Raw genomic sequence first — 15,975 nt, forward strand, 5'->3', positions numbered from 1 at the left:
GGTTTTTAAATTATTTGTAAATTTATAAATAATTATGATAATTTGCTGTGGAAAATCATAGGAAACTGATCCAGATTTAAACAAAATCTCTCATAAGTAAATTTGCTGTGTCTATAACCAAAAGGTAATTAAATTCAGTTCAATTCAATTCAGTTCACTTCATTTTTATTTGTACAGCACTTTTAACAATGGACATTGTCTCAAAGCAGCTTTACAGAAATACAGAAATTCAGAATAGAAATTACAAAGTTGAAAATTAACTTTACCCCTAATGAGCAACTCTGAGGCAACAGCGGCAAGAAAAAACTCTGTGAGACGATATGAGGAAGACTCAAATGTGAACCCATCCTCATCTGGGTGATACCAGAGAGTGTGATTATGAATAAATTACCTTCTAATTGTATATTATCAAACATTAAAAGCAGCAAAGGAGATGATCAGATCCACTTGTTTAGTTTTATCATCAACTTTAGCAGACAGACGTGGTGGCATAGGGATTTACCTCCACATGGAGTGATGAAAAAAAGGAACTCAGGTTTAGATTTTGGATGTTGTTTGTACCATTGTAGGCTGTTTACTGAACCACTGTCTTTGTTGCTGCAGGACAGAGTAACATCATCACCTTCATCTACAACTTTATGAGTGAAAAGTGGTTCTAATAAATCTGCCATGGAGTCACCTGTTATAGAGAAGAGAACATAATAATTTTTTAGTTTTTAGTTATATAAGTCATATTCTATTTTTTCTTAACATCACACAGGCTAATTAATCATTAATTTATTATCTCCTTTCTGAAAAGATCAATGTTAACTTACCTAATGAAAGCCACAGACACATGAATATAACAGTGATCATGATGAATGGTGTTAGTAAAATGACAATATTCTGAGGTCTTTCTGTACTCTATTATATTAATATTTCAGAGGTTCATGTCTCCACAAAGTGTGACATTCTCCATCCCGCTCCCTGTATTCCAGAGATAGGCTCCAGGTTGGAGCTTTAATTTTCAGAGGTAATTACAGTGGGATTTGAACCTCCTTGGACCTCTGGAGAAACAAGCTTCCAAGCAAGAACCAAGCCGGCAGTGCAAGTTTCCATTAGTTTTATCCCACCCACTCTATTCCATGTAAAACCAGGGCTCGTCCGGGATTTGAACCCGGGACCTCTCGCACCCAAAGCGAGAATCATACCCCTAGACCAACGAGCCAGGTCGTCCCTGTTCCGCTTGGTGTGTGCCAATGGAGGTTCACTGTACTCTGTAACTCTCTGTGACCTTCCAGTTCATATGGACTGGGGTCCGAGTAAAAGGAACTCGGTTACACAAAGTCAAGTTAACAATAAAGCGAGGCTCCTGTGGGATTCGAACCTTTTTGGAATGCAGACGCTAAGTGTGAACCAAGCAAGCAGCTCTTGCCATTGGGCCAAATATGTCATTAATCTCGGTGGACATGAAGATCAAAATCAATTCTTGTAGAACAAGCTTGCTTTAGTGTCAGGTGGAGGTTTCAGTTTAGGTCAAGTTTACAGGATTGTAGCTTCTTTGCTGGAAACTGTACTGTTGCTCCAGTATAGCTTGATGAATATTATGAGGCTTCAAGTAGTTTCTGTGACATTTGCAGTAAGTTTAAAAATGATTCCAGTTGGTAATAAAATTGAATTAGCTGGTTGCTAAAGAAACTCAGGTGGCTGGTGAGGTATGGTTTGGTAACTGTTACAAGGTCTCATCTGTTTGATAGGGTGACACTAGGAAGCTGTAATGGAGTCCCATGTGGTAGCTATGGATTTTAAAAAATATTTTAGTATGATTTATGTCATTTACAGGGTTGTTACTGTAGTCTTAGATTTCTGTTCTTGGTGAACAGGAATGAAACCCCATGTGGTCTTTAGCTGTTGTAGCTCATCTACCTCAAGAATTGATTATGGAGCACTATTTCAGTAGAGCTTATTTATTTCCTGATTGTGTGATGGAAACTGTGTTTTTATTTTCCACAATTCTTATTCTTAGTTATACATACTTTCAGGTATCCAGTAATTCTCAAAAATATATTAAACACCCTGCAAAGACACACATGATGAACACATTAAATCTCATGCTCAGTAAAACAAACAAACAAACAAGCAAACAAACAAACAAATAAATTAAAAAAAAAAAAAAGTCAAATCAGCTGCTTGTCAAAAAAGTTTACAATATCCAAATTTTCCAGCATGTGATCTTTACACTGTCATTAAGTAAATAAACCATCACACCTGCCACTATTGTTTATGAGAACTGCACTTAATACTGCAGAGGGAGTGAACATGTGGCTTCTTCAAACACACACCTAACTTTTCTATCAGTATTTGGATTCACTTAGAATGTTTTGTCTATTCACTTCAAATAAAGTATTCATATATGGTTATATACATACATTTCTATTGGATCAATAATCAGAATGCTGATGTTATGCATAGCTTCCAGTCTTTTTTTCTTATTGTGATTCTTTAACACTTTCATGTTTGAGGTCTCTGTAGATTTTTGGACAGTGAAGTTGACTTTCCTGTCACTGTGGGCTGCAAGGCGCAGTAGTACAGTGCAGAGTCTGATACTGAAGCAGGCGAGATCTCCAAATCCACATGCTTCAGACTCTTATGAACTTTAGCAGACAAATGAGGATGAGGAGTATCACCTGTCTGATTCCCTCCCGATTCCGTCAACAGAACGAGGAATTCTGGTGCTGCATTGGAATATTGTCGATACCACTGTAGATTGTTCATAGAAACAGTGTATTTATAATCACAGGAGAGTGTAACTGCTTGCTCCTCTTTACCATAGACAGCAGAAGATGTTGGAGTAATGCTGTCCTGTGTGCTCTCACCTGAAGAGGACATTTATTTCAGAATATTATCATTTTATATTATACAGTATACATACAGTACATGCTTACAATCTAAAACACTCACACATGGAAACATTTCTTTACTAGTTATAAAACATTTAAACATGATATATGGGGATATATAAAATATAAGCTTACCTATGAACATGGTAAAAAACAGAAACATACAGAAAACCATCATGTTTTAATTTCCTCTGTTCTTCTGAAAGTTTCCTTTTTATGTTATTGTAAATGTCAAGTTTCCTTCTACTCTGTCTTCAGTGAAGCATCTAAGCATTTCTTGTGTACAAAGCCTCAACTGTAGCTTCCCTCTGTTTTAACCAATCAGAGTGCAGGATGTGCCACATTATGTAAAATACACACACATGTTCTAAAAGAATTTAATGAGCAAAAGATTCATATATTTACTTCCTGTATTTCCTATTTCTATGAACTTAAACCTTTTCTAATCTACAAAATATATTGTTGCAATTACAAACAATTCTTATTGTGAAATTAAATTCTTCAGCAGATTTATAATACACCCTTAAAGTCTAAACAAAACACCAGAGGTACTGTAGTGATTGATAGGATTTTAAAAAATTCCCCATAAAATTATAACAATATAAAACCCCTAACAAGGTGGTGTTTGAGAGCATGTGCACAAATACATAAGCATCTTGTATTAAGCTCAAGATTCTGCAGTAATTCAAGTGTTTCAGTCGGACTGCACTCCACACACCATGTATCTGTGCTGAAGCTTTGTTCAGGTTTAATGTTCATGGCTACTTTAACACTCCACATGGTTCTGTTGTGTCCAGGTCCAATCAGGTTCAGTTCTAGAGTATTTTCATGTCATGTACTGCCATCTGCAGGAGCTGAATTTAAATACACATATACATTATTTACATCAAGAACCATCAATATATTTTAAAACAAAAGTATTGCTCACCACGCTGGGAATAGTTCACAGTTTCAATTCACAGATTCATTTGGAATCATTACAGCATTTCAGCATATCAGAACACAAGAATAACCCGTCTTTTTCTTTTTTATCTGTATTTCTGACATTAACCTAGACAAAAACAAGTCCTCAGATTCAGCATCCTTAAAGAGACAAATTTGCTGGTGTGCTTGTGATTATTGTCCTTTAATATGACCCAGTTTCAGCACAACATAAGCTCATGGACAGTCTTACATTTGTCTCAAGAATATTCTAATATAAAGTGGAGATCATCAATGTCCAAATGATTAAAAGTTTTCTAGAGCCTGTGGCTGCAAAACAACCGAATCCTCACCCCTCCACCAACATGACACTTGGTATGAGGTGTTTGTTGTGATAAACTCTGTTTGACCTTCACCAAACATGAAACTCTTAATAATGATTAACCATCAGGCCAAAAAAATATTGTTCCCAAATTTGTTAAGATGCTGCCTTGTTTTTTTGGAGAGAAAGGGCTTCTTCCTCTCACCTCTTCCATGAAAGCCATATGTGGAGGCAGGACTGAGGTGGAGCACAGGTTTGTGAATGGAAGGTGGTGCAGGGAAGAGTAAGTGCTGTTTCCACAGGTCAGGGTCGTAACACTTAAGACCTGGGAAATGCAACTGTGAATGGATTTTTGCTGATCCATTTAAAATTTGGCAGACATTGTACATCCATTTAACTGAAAATACAAATGTTAATACACAATTTCCATTTTCATTTCATTTTCACTCAATCTTGATGAATTTCATTATGATCAATAAAAGGAAAGCAAATTTGACTAACACTTTCCTTATTCATCCATTTTAACTTGTAACTATACAATGGAATTATGGTCTGGAGTGCTCACATTTTGTTCTGGATCTTAGTTCACATTTGGTAAAGTAACATACATTTATACACACAGGTATAATAAACACATGAAAGAATAAATAAATGAATGAATGGAAAATAAATTACAGGATATATAATTAAAGGATATTGTTTGTACCAATAAAGCAGAATGTGCAATTCTGGTCCTAAAGTCCTGGGATCGTTGTGCAGACCTGTCAAGGGGAAAAAGAAGAGAGATATTTTAAAATGTGACAATTGAAATGTTACAAAATCAATTTATACTCATCTGTGGAGCGCTTGAGCAATGTAGGGACAAAATATGAACTGTAACAAAGTATGGAATGGGAACTTGTGCAATAAATTGTGTGTTTGTGTGTGTGTGTTGTGTTGGTGGGTACTGGGAAGGTGTAGAAGTAAGGGAAGGACATTGCCAAGAGCCTCTCCAAAGTCTTCACCATCTTCTTCTCGACATGCTGCCCGAGGAGATGCCTAACCGTGCTGGCTAAAGCTGGCGGGTCGGTGTAGAGCTCCAGGGGCTGAGAGAACAGTACCACAAAAAGGCCTGTAAGCTGATCCTATCAACAAATGACACAAACACAAATCCAGTGTAATGTCACTGTCTTAGAGATACAATGCTGACCATTTGTGTAACGTGGCATCAGAAGATATTTGAACACTTACAATAAGCACTGTGAAGTAGATCTTTGCTCCAGGCTCCCAAACGTCTACATCCCACTTGATGAGCGCAAGCAGGCGCTCCGAGAGTCCTCCCTGAAGCTTTAGGAAAGGGAGACGACAAGCTCCGTTAATGCCAGGGTTTAAAATATGGGAAAACAAAATGAAATAAAATAGATCCTGTTCTCAAACTACATTCAAGCATCGCTTTTTAATCTCCCGATAAGACGCTTACTGGCTGAGGCGTTAAGCCCTTCGTGAAGTATCCGCAGAGAAGCAGCTCGTAAAACACGTCCACGAGGTTGTAGTGGTAGGCCTGCAGAGAGCAGAAAAGTTACAAAAAGAAATTAACTTTACATAATGGAGTCCTAATGGAGTTCTCTATTATCAAAGTCTTTCAGATTTAAACAGCTGTCATGTTACACAGGCATTCAAAAGCTTACACAGGACCCGGAGAGCTCTGCTTTGATGGAGTCCCGATGAGAAGGAGTCCTCAGGAACCGAATCGGAGCCACGGAGGCCAGCTGTACGCCAACTGCATCCTGTTAAAACGTAAAAAACAAAAAAATCTCTGTAATTCACTTATGGTGTTCTAGATGGCGACTTAATTTACACCTTAACACGAAGCAGGATGTAAGCCTAAACATGTCCTGTTCTCCAAAAAAGATGATGTACTGTACATTTCCTCCCGCCGCCCCATCATAAGTGCTTCTTCTCATCGCAGTTTCATAATAACACATCTAACATTCTGTCACGTTCCTTACAGTAAAAACAGCTTGAGTAAAATAAAGGAAAGGTTTGTTTACCGGTTAAAAGGTTTGCATTACTCATTACGATATTTATCTTAATGATGCTACCAAGTTAATTATCCAGGCTTGCTAACAGTGTAGATAAACCAGTGTTTTTTTCACCCACACCCAGAAATAGAGGATTTTGATTTTTTATTTTTTTTTTAAAAAGGGAGAAGTAAAAAAACAAAATTTCCTTTTTAACGCTGAAATGTTAATAAACCTGTGAGTTTGTAAGCTAGTTAAGCTGAGAATAAACAGACAAATATTAGCATTAATTAGCATTAGCTTGTGTAAATTCACCGTACATGGTGACTGATTAAAGTCTCAAAAACCTCCTGTCCCAGTCCATCATCCGAAATCTATCTAAATATTATACGGAATAATTATTAAAACCTTCACCCGAGTTCAGCAAGCTTTACACTCTATATGATATTGTGTAAATGAAATGATTAGCGAGGTTCGCTAGCTAGATAACATAGCTTGGTTCAGGAGTTTAGCATTAGCACCAGTAGGCAAGTTTGCTAGCAGGCTAACTAAATATTATATTTACATCAACTGACCCAAACAATTGTGTAATAATTACAACAAACAGACAAGCTCTCTCAGTAGATAACATTAATCTATAATTTATTATTTACACTAGCTAGCAAGCTGCCCAATCACAAGACTTAGCATGTTTAAGTTTTAAACAGTAGCCAGGGTTCTTAAAGGTGTCCTACTACTGGGGTAAATATTACATTGTATTGTATATTATGTTATATTATATTGTATATGTATTGTTTATTGTATATTTATTGTAAAATCAGTGTGACATTAAAGGATAAAGATCGTCCTACTGTGAGGGGCTGAGTGTTGTCAGAAGGAGCTCTTTCTCCCCGCAGGACGCGGTAACCATAGTAACCAGTGATTTCCGGATTGGACCTAAGATTTCCAGCCCAGCTACAGCTTAAAACCCGTCCATTTAAAAATGAAATAAAATAAAATAGCAGCCCCAAATGCATACTGTGATAACTAATACATTAACAAACAGAAAACCCAAAACAAATGGGTAAGTGCAAAGGGCACTATTTACACACACACACACACTGACAGACCCGCAGCACAGGCGATCTCACCCAGTGTCCAGCTCTTCAAGTCCTGCAGAAGGCTATTGAATCTGTCACCTGTCATAGAGAAGAGAACATAATGTTTTTAACCTTTAAATAATCAACAGGAAATACTTTAGTCTGAACTCCTCTGCATTTTCACACTGCATCACCACACAGACATGATGACTGGTCTTAGCTCAGTGAAAATAGTGGAGATCTTTCTGTAATCTAATATGTTAACACCATAAAGCTTCAAAATTGCTCCACCCCACAGCATCACATGACAGTGTCACCAATGTTGTTGTCAGATTGTTGATTCTTACTGAAACATCCAGGCTTTACATTCAGCCTCATATGGGGAACCTGTCCAGAGGACATTTAAGTAAACACATACTGAAAGCAGGAGTTCAGGTTACTGTCAGTTTGTGTGCAGTTTTACATCACCTCCAAAAACATGACAGTAGGACATTTTTCTAGGAGAAATAATGCTTTTGTGTGAATGAGTGTGTGAAATGGTAACTATATGGTTTGTATATGGAGCTCTGCAAAGGGTGTTTTCCTACCTCATGTGAACAAAGTTCATACCATATCAACCATGACCCTGACAGAATCCCCCAAAAGGACATGTAACTTTCACTAAAGCATTGGAAGAGCTGCTTTCAATATAACAAAACTGTGTGAAAGTTTTTGTACAGTGCAGCTGGATTTCCTGTCACTGTGGGCACCAGAGCACAGTAGTATAGAGCAGAGTCTGATACAGCAGCAGAAGAGATGATCAGATCCACTTTCTTATTCGTTTTATCTTGCTCTTTTTTAAGTTTTATGGACAATCGTGGATGAGGTGGTTGAGCCTCAGTGACATGTTCACTGCTTTCATCAATCAGCAGCAGAAACTCGGGTCTTGATCCAGGTTTTTGTCGATACCAGTGGAGACTGTCAACTGATCCAGTATATGTGCAGGACAGTGAGATGTTGCTGCCTTCCATTGAAAATACATTGGTTTGATCTGGTTTAATGTTATTGTCAGCAGCCTCTGCTATAAAAACATTACAACAATATTGTTATATTTTAATCATAAATGACACATTTCACATGGAAAATTGTGTCTTCTTAATTAGTAAGAATAATATTTTGTGTGCAGTGTATATGACTTACCAACATCAGCAAGAGTGAAAAACACCACGAAGAGGAACAACATTGTTTTCCTGAGTGTTCAGTTCAAACCTCTAGCTTTAGAAATGAATGTCAGTGTTACTATTTGATGTACATCTCCACCTCTAGCTCCACCTACTTGTATTTATGCATATTCATGATAACTGTACTATGCTGTATACTGTTTATATAAATCTATAGAAATGTTTTTGTATTAATAAACAATGTGGTCCTAAGCCATGGATTCACTCGTACCATTTACGCATTTACTCATGTGATATTTTGACATTGTTAGTTACATCACTTGTTTTTGGGACTCTCTCTCTCTCTCTCTCTCTCTCTCTCTCTCATTAATAAAATAAGAATCTTTTAATGGATGGACATTCAGGAATTGTTATAATATGTAATGAAGTCCTTTCCTTAGTAGTTGGTGTTTGTGACTGCACTGTGTGACACTGGTTTTGTTGGTGTGTAAACTAAACCCATCACTGGGTCACACGGTTATCACAGTGTCTTTGGCATAGTGCTACTTTCCATTTGTAATTTTATAGATTGTTCTATTGCCTCATTGTTCTGTGAAATTCTATCTAAGACAGTTTTACTGGATTAAACCTACTTAGCAGTGGTATTTATTGGTTTTGTGTGTAGAAATTTGTTTTGTTTATTTACCTTCCTCTGTGTGTCATTTGTACAGCAGAAGGTGGCTTATTGTTAGAACCATTAAAAGAATAAGGTTTATTTGAGAATACAGAAGAAATAGTCACACAAAAGTATGTCTTCATAACCCCCATATATTTCTCTTTAAATACTGCTGAATTTGTCATTTTCATGTTTGAAAGCAGCTATAAAACTCAACTCCACTGAATTGGCCATTAAGAAAGTCCTGTCCTACATCTTGTCCTAACAGGGAAGTAAAGACACAAAATTACCTCAAATTTACTTAAATACTTGATTATTAATCACAAGATAATATTTGAAACCAAAATACATTTAAGAAATGATTCTTAGTTGTTGTGTTTTTATCTTTCCCACACTGAACACTGTGTAAAACAGTAGAAAAAAGCAGTTATGTATAAAGGATTTTTTCTCTGTAATACTTTAATACATTATGTGTTAGTTTTTGCCTCTTCAAGGCAGTGGTGGTGAACTTGCTGTTGTTCACTGCAACAAACTCAAAAGATTCAGTGCTGCCTTCCATGATATAGTGTTGGTATATTGTATATTGTAAAATTCTGCTGTGATGATTGAACCAAGCTTTTACTTTTTATTTCCAGGTTATCAAGGAATATGGAATAGTATCATCAGTGTATAAAGATGTATACCTGACTATCTGAGTAAAGTGTCTGGAAGAGGCTCGGAGGCAACATCCACAAAGTTGTATATATTTTCTTGTAAGGATCCTCAATGGTGGATAGATAGACTCTAATCATCTTTCTAGTGGTTTTCATTATCTTCCATAGAGTCTTCTGCTCTGACACGGAGTGCAGTTTAATATTAAACAGCTGAATAGTTTCACATGATGCTATCAATATTTCCCTGAATGTAATGATGAGGATGGGAGAGAGGGGTCTGCTCTCCTATCTCTACATGAAATTGAGACACTTCTGGGATTTTCTGGCTCAGATAAGATCCTATGTGATGCACCATAAAAACTGTCATCACTGTGATGCCAACAGTCATGTATTTTTTAACCTGTGGATTGTTGCTTTTACATGGCTTTAAGCCTCTTCTTCTTCTTTCGGCATGTAGACTCATCAGAGCATCTAAAGAAATCCCCAAGAAGATTGAATACCAAAATAAGGAAAAGCTACTTTTAAAAGTTATATTAATAATCCCTCTCTAAACCAAATATTATACCATTAATGAATGAAAAATATTTAACTAATCTTTACTTTTCAGCCACTGATGAACTGTCAGACAAAGACATCAGATAGTATTGCGGCCTCACAGTTCCATGGTCCCCAGTTTGAGATTGAGCTCAGGTTTCCCTCATTTCCAGTGTTGCCAAGAAAAGCTATAGATCTCTGAACAGGATCAAGTGGTTAATGAAGCTTAAAAAAACAATTAGCTATATCCTAATAATCCAACATTTGTCAAACTATAACATATTTATGAACCCTTTATAAATTGCAAGAGAGACAGAATTTGCCAAAAATAGCATGTAAATAGCAGCTCAACATCATCAGCAGAACTGCTTTCAATATAACAAAACTGTGTGAAAGTTTTTGTACAGTGCAGCTGGATTTCCTGTCACTGTGGGCTGCAGAGCACAGTAGTATAGAGCAGAGTCTGATACAGCAGCAGAGGAGATGATCAGATCCACTTGTTTAGTTTTATCATCAACTTTAGCAGACATTCTTGGGTCAGTGTTGGAAATTAGATCTCCTTTTTGGTTAACAATAAGAAGGAACTCAGGTTTAGATTTTGGATATTGCTTGAACCAGTGCAGGTAGTTTTGTGTAGTAATGCTTGATTTGTATTTGCAGGACAGAGTAACATCATCACCTTCATCTACAGCTTTATGAGGGAAATCTGGCTCTATTGAATCTGCCATGGAGTCACCTGTCATAGAGAAGAGAACATAATGTTCTTAAACTTTAAATAATCAACAGGAAATACTTAAGTCAGACCCACACTCTACATTTTCACACTGCATCACCACACAGACTAATATTTAATATAATATAGTTAATATTTCTGTAATAACAAAAAGTCAATGTTAACTCACCTAGTGAAAGCCACAGATACATGAATATAACAGTGAACATGATGACTGGTCTTAGCTCAGTGAAAATAGTGGAGATCTTTCTGTAATCTAATATGTTAACACCATAAAGCTTCAAAATTGCTCCACCTCACAGCATCACATGACAGTGTCACCAATGTTGTTGTCACGAAACGAAAACGAAACAAAACAGCCTTTATTTGTCACATATACATTACAGCACAGTGAAATTCTTTCTTCGCACATCCCATCCTTGGAGGTTGGGGTCAGAGCACAGGGTCAGCCATGATACAGCGCCCCTGGAGCAGAGAGGGTTAAGGGCCCAACAGGGGCAACTTGGCAGTGTTGGGGCTTGAATCCCTGATCTTCCAGTCAACGACCCAGAGCCTTAACCACTTGAGCCACCACTATCACAGACAGATTGTTGATTCTTACTGAAACATCCTGGCTTTACATTCAGCCTCATATGGGGAACCTGTCCAGAGCACATTTAAGTAAACACATACTGAAAGTAGGAAAATAATGTATTTATGTTATTTTACATATGTTAGTGATATCTCTAAATTAGAGAAAGTTTGTGTAAACACCAGCAGGCAGATTAATGTTAGAATCACTAAGTGGAAGAGAATATGATTTATTTAAGAATGAGGAAGAAATGAGTATTTTCCCTTGGTAATTAAGGTTGAATTAATCCCTTATTTCTCAGCTCTAACAGTTAAATCTGAAAAATAAAACTTTCCTGTACTCACAATAGCATCAGAAGAAGAGAAAGAAGAATAAAGGCACATTCACATATAAGTTTCCAGTTTTTAATGTTTCTGACACAGCAGGTGCCAAAGAAATGACATTAGATGAGAATTTATTCTTATGACAGTTTAGTGTTAAGTGGACAGTTGTGTTGTTTAATCAGAATGGTATCTCTGAAATTAGCTTAGGCACTAAGAGTAACCAGGGCAGGGGTTAGGATATTATATCAGCAGTATGTATGATAGAAGAACAAGTATACTCTATGTCTCAGAGAATGTGAGCAGGTTGTGTGGTGCTCTGGTTCTTGACCAACATTAAGATGAGTGACTGCGCCATCTTGTGTTCACTGAAGAGAAAAACCTTAACACCAAAAAAATTGTTTTATAACTTACCAAATTTATATATGTGCAGAAATATCATTGAAAAAAATAATTGTTTCTCTCTCTCTCTCTCTCTCTTTCTCTCTCTCTCTCTCTTTCACACACACACACACACACACAGCCATTTGCTCACCCATTCACACCTAGGGGCAATTTAACATTATCAATCAATCTACTTAGACTAGCTTTATTTAGATATTACTTCAAACTTGTTGCAAAATATACACTAATAATATTAAAAATTAGATGATTGTTCAGTAAGTGGCAGTATACAGTATCTCACAAAAGTGAGTACACCCCTCACATTTTTGTAAATATATGGCAACCTGTAGCTCTGGTGAACTCCATGCCCAAGAGGGTTAAGGCAGTGCTGGAAAATAATGGTGGCCACACAAAATATTGACACTTTGGGCCCAATTTGGACATTTCCACTTAGGGGTGTATTCACTTTTGTTGCCAACGGTTTAGACATTAATGGCTGTGTGTTGAGTTATTTTGAGGGGACAGCAAATTTACACTGTTATACAGGCTGTACACTCACTACTTTACATTGGAGCAGAGTGTCGTTTCTTCAGTGTTGTCACATGAAATGATATAATAAAATATTTACAAAACCGTGAGGGGTGTACTTACTTTTGTGAGATACTGTATGTCCATGTGTCCATACAGCCCTAAAACATCAGGCATGTGTGGCTTGGGGTGCAGTCAGAATTCTAATTCATCCCAAAAGTGTTGAGTGGGTTTGAGTTCAGGGCTGTGTGCAGGTAACTCATTTTATTCCACACCAAACTTGTAATAAACATCTTCATTGAGCTGGAACATGTTTTTGTAAGAATATAAAAACATCCTATACAATTGTGCAGCAGTTTGGAGAATGCCCACATACTGGTGTGATGGTTAGGTGTCCACAAATATAGCCATATTGTACATATTCAGGACTTTGTTAGAATTAGTATTGTTGTAATAATGTTGTAATAACTGGTTGTGCATGTCAAAAAAGAAACATATGTAAAAATATGTTAATATAAATACTGAACCCTTCTCAATATCTCAGTACCTCAGGTTATGGACTCTCCTTTCATACATATGCATACTTGTACCCTTTTTTAAAGGGCTACTGTAATATAAGCAGAACATTCATAAAGCTGCAAAAAAATGTTCCCAATTATATATTTGCTTGAAATCTAATTTGTGCAAAGCCAATATTAAGTTATAACTTGTACTCAATTCACAGACAGATTAAAGTGCACAGTAGAATTGCACATTTTATTAGGTAGAATGTGTGTGTGTGTGTGTTCAGTGATTGTTTGCAGTCCGAATGGCCCAGGGGAAGAAGCTGTTTGTAAGTCTGGTGGTGTGAGACTTTGTTGACCTGAAGCGCCTCCCAGATGGCAACAGGTCAAACAAGTGATGAGCAGGATGTGAGGAGTCTCCTGTGATGGCCTTGATATTGCTGAGGCAGCAGGACCTGGACATGTCATCCAGGGAGGGCAGAGGGCAGCCGATGATTTTTTGAGCTGTTTTTCACCCTCTGCACAGTTTGTCTGTCCTCATCTGTGCAGCCTGTGTACCACACACCCAGACAGTATGTCAGTGTGCTCTCCACAGAGGTCTATAAGAACTGAGCCCTCGGGTAGTGTGGCCGAGTGGTCTAAGGCGCTGGATTTAGGCTCCAGTCTCTTCGGAGGCGTGGGTTCAAATCCCACCGCTGCCAGCTGAGCCTTTTCAAGGCAGTGGTTGTGGGCTCTGGCACCCCAAAGGCTTTACAGGGGTTGTGGCTCCTGTGCCTTCTGCAAATGTGCTTAAGAGTTGCCATTAGCTGGCTGTCTGGCTGCAAAAAAAAAAATGAGCTCACATGGTACCGGAGCCCCCAGACCCAGGTGCTGAAATAGCTCCCAGGGTTTGGCAACTGGTGTCAACGCCGGCTGCTCCGTTTCACACCTTGCTTTTTCAAACAGCAAACAAACAAAAAAATAAGGAAAAAAAAGTCAAAAAAAAAAGTCCAAACAACCACTCCTCTACGGAATTGTTGCAGTCTCTGTGGACATTTGGTCGTGGGTGCCACAACTGCACCTGACGAGGTGGCCGAGAGGTTAAGGCGATGGACTGCTAATCCATTGTGCTCTGCACGCGTGGGTTCGAATCCCATCCTCGTCGCTTGTGTGCCCTTTAACCTCCTCTTTACCACAACTCTTGCACGCGCAATGCATCGGAGTGCTAGAGGGGATCAAGAAAAGCTAGCCCTGGGTCTAGGTTTTTCGCAACCGTGGGCTGTATTTCCATGTTGGTTGGACACAGATGCTGTAAGACTGACGGGTCGCCACTGGAGATCCATGCAGATCAATGCAGTGCACAGTCCCGAAGACAGCGGCCCGGATCGTGCGCCTTTATATATCTCATCAAAACCAGATGAAATATCTAATTGGTCTAGATTAACTGAGTGTGTTAAAGATATTAGAAATTGGATGGCCGAAAATTTCCTATTATTAAACTCTGACAAAACGGAGATATTACTTATTGGCCCAAAAACTAGTACACAGAAGCTCTCACAATTCAGCTTGCACCTAGAAGGATGCACTGTTACTACTAGCTCAACAGTGAAAGACCTGGGTGTAATATTAGACAGCAACTTATCCTTTGAAAACCATATTTACAATATCACAAAAACAGCCTTCTTCCATCTTAGAAATATTGCCAAGCTTAGGAACATTTTATCTGTATCTGATGCAGAAAAGCTAGTTCATGCATTCATGACCTCCAGACTGGACTACTGTAATGCATTACTAGGTGGTTGTCCTGCATCTTCAATAAACAAGCTACAGTTAGTCCAGAATGCAGCCGCCAGAGTTCTTACCAGATCAAGAAAATATGATCATATAACCCCAATATTATCATCCCTGCACTGGCTACCTGTTAAGTTTAGAATTGACTATAAACTAGCTCTACTCACATACAAGGCTCTAAATGGTTTAGCTCCCACCTATCTATCCAGTCTTCTAACACGTTACAATCCACCACACTCTTTAAGATCACAAAATTCTGGACTGCTAGTAGTTCCCAGAATATAAAAGTCCACAACAGGGGGTAGAGCGTTTCGTATTTAGCTCCAAAACTCTGGAATAGTCTTCCTGACTGTGTTCGGGGCTCAGACACAGTCTCCCAGTTTAAATGTAGACTAAAGACTTATCTCTTTAGCCAGGCATACATCTAACACTTCCCATAACCTTGCACTCCAGTACATCTGATTAAATGCACATTCAGCTAGTACTGCTAATATTATGAACAGCAGCTACGCTAATGCTGTTCCATTGTTTCCTTTCTTCTACCCATCCCGAGGCATACAGAGACTGTGCCGGCTCCAGTGGCATCCGGAGATGCACCAGCTCCAGCCGGGTTCTGCTTGTGAGGATTGGGATATTCAAGCAGCGCCATGTACAACTTCATTTTTATTTGTACAGCACTTTTAACAATGGACATTGTCTCAAAGCAGCTTTACAGAAATACAGAAATTCAGAATAGAAATTACAATGTTGAAAATTAACTTTACCCCTAATGAGCAACTCTGAGGCAACAGCGGCAAGAAAAAACTCTGTGAGACGATATGAGGAAGACTCAAATGTGAACCCATCCTCATCTGGGTGATACCAGAGAGTGTGATTATGAATAAATTACCTTCTAATTGTATATTATCAAACATTAAAAGCAGCAGAGGAGATGATCAGATCCACTTGTTTAGTTTTATCATC

The 15,975-nt window shown here is 38.0% G+C and overlaps 3 non-coding genes across 3 annotated transcripts; 2 read left to right on the plus strand and 1 right to left on the minus strand.

Moving 5' to 3' along the window:
• Window positions 1–1,135: 1,135 nt before the first annotated feature.
• Window positions 1,136–1,207, minus strand: trnap-ugg (transfer RNA proline (anticodon UGG)). Its single transcript has one exon. It is a non-coding gene; the product is annotated as a tRNA-Pro (tRNA).
• Window positions 1,208–13,861: 12,654 nt separating this feature from the next.
• On the plus strand, window positions 13,862–13,943 carry trnal-uag (transfer RNA leucine (anticodon UAG)). Its single transcript has one exon. It is a non-coding gene; the product is annotated as a tRNA-Leu (tRNA).
• A 361-nt stretch (window positions 13,944–14,304) lies between these two features.
• On the plus strand, window positions 14,305–14,386 carry trnas-gcu (transfer RNA serine (anticodon GCU)). The gene has a single exon. It is a non-coding gene; the product is annotated as a tRNA-Ser (tRNA).
• Window positions 14,387–15,975: the final 1,589 nt, after the last annotated feature.

Source organism: Hemibagrus wyckioides, unplaced genomic scaffold (genome assembly GCF_019097595.1).
Source record: "Hemibagrus wyckioides isolate EC202008001 unplaced genomic scaffold, SWU_Hwy_1.0 Contig5, whole genome shotgun sequence".
Taxonomy (NCBI): Eukaryota; Metazoa; Chordata; class Actinopteri; order Siluriformes; family Bagridae; genus Hemibagrus; species Hemibagrus wyckioides.